Source organism: Colobus angolensis, unplaced genomic scaffold, assembly GCF_000951035.1.
Source record: "Colobus angolensis palliatus isolate OR3802 unplaced genomic scaffold, Cang.pa_1.0 Scaffold21, whole genome shotgun sequence".
NCBI classification, from domain to species: Eukaryota; Metazoa; Chordata; class Mammalia; order Primates; family Cercopithecidae; genus Colobus; species Colobus angolensis.
Genome location: NW_012115266.1, coordinates 6,275,070 through 6,276,412, shown reverse-complemented (window position 1 = coordinate 6,276,412; position 1,343 = coordinate 6,275,070).

Below are 1,343 nucleotides of genomic sequence, written 5' to 3'. Positions count from 1 at the left end.
TTTTTGTATTTTTTAGTAGAGACGGGGTTTCACCGTGTTAGCCAGATGGTCTTGATCTCCTGACCTCATGATCCGCCCATCTTGGCCTCCCAAAGTGCTGGGATTACAGGCTTGAGCCACCGCGCCCGGCCAGAAAGGAGATTTAAACACAGGTTGGTCCAACTCCAGAGCAGGCTCTGTCCACCACCCCATAAGAACAAGAAAGCCCTGAGCAGGGGAGATGGCCCATAATCAGGGCGGGCCTCAGACAGAAGGATTGGGGCAGAAATAGGGCACTGGGCCTTTTCAGGCCTCTTGGGTGGCCTGGATGATGTCACCTCCCCCAAGGACTACTGGGCTCACCTCCCAGGCCTTGCCTGGTTTCCAGCAAATTCCAGCAGGCTGGGGGAGCAGGGAGCAAACCCAAGAGTGGGGTGTGGCAGAAGGGAGAGGGCACAGGGAATGGTGGTGGCAGTCATCTGTGCACTGAAACAGCTGACCATGAAGTTCCCTGTAGGTAAGGAGACCAGAAAAACCAAAACGCTGTGGGGACTGTGCAGAGGTGGGGGTGGAGTCTCATCTCCCACCTTATCCACTCCCTCACACCTCCCTGGCTCTGCAAATCCTTTTCTGTCAGTTGAAATTTCCTTGCCTAGGCTACGCGTGGTGGCTCACGCCTGTAATCCCAGCCCTTTGGGAGGCTGTCAGGAGTTCGAGACCAGGCTGACCAACATGGTGAAACCCTGTCTCTACTAAAGATACAAAAGTTAGCCGGACACAGTGGCATATGCCTATAGTCCCAGCTACACAGGAGGCTGAGGCAGGAGAATCGCTTGAACCTGGGAGGCGGAGGTTGCAGTGAGCCAATATTGCACCACTGCACTCCAGCCTGGGCATCACAGCGAGACTCCGTCTCAAAAAAAAGAAAAGAAAATTTCCTTGCCTCCTCTTCATTCTTCAAGGATAAGCTCGGATATCCCCTCTTCCCACCTGGCTACCCTCCTCCCACTCTCAGCTCCCTCTCCTGGTCCCTAGAGGGCTGGCAACCACGACAAATTTCCTGACCACACAATAGGGCTCTCAGGCCAAAGATTCACTCATTCCAGTCTAACTGCATTCCCTCCACAGCCTCATCCAGTCTCACAGCATTTTTTTTTTTTGTAGTAAAGACAGGGTCTCGCTGTGTTGCACAAGCTGGTCTTGAACTCCTGAACTCAAGGGACCCGCCTACCTCGGCCTCCCAAAGTGCTGGAATTACAGGCATGAGCAACCATGCTCGGCCTCAGTCTCACAGCTTTATTAATTTTATTTAAAAAAATCAAAAGGCCGGGTGTGGTGGCTCAAGCCTGTAATCCCAGCACTTT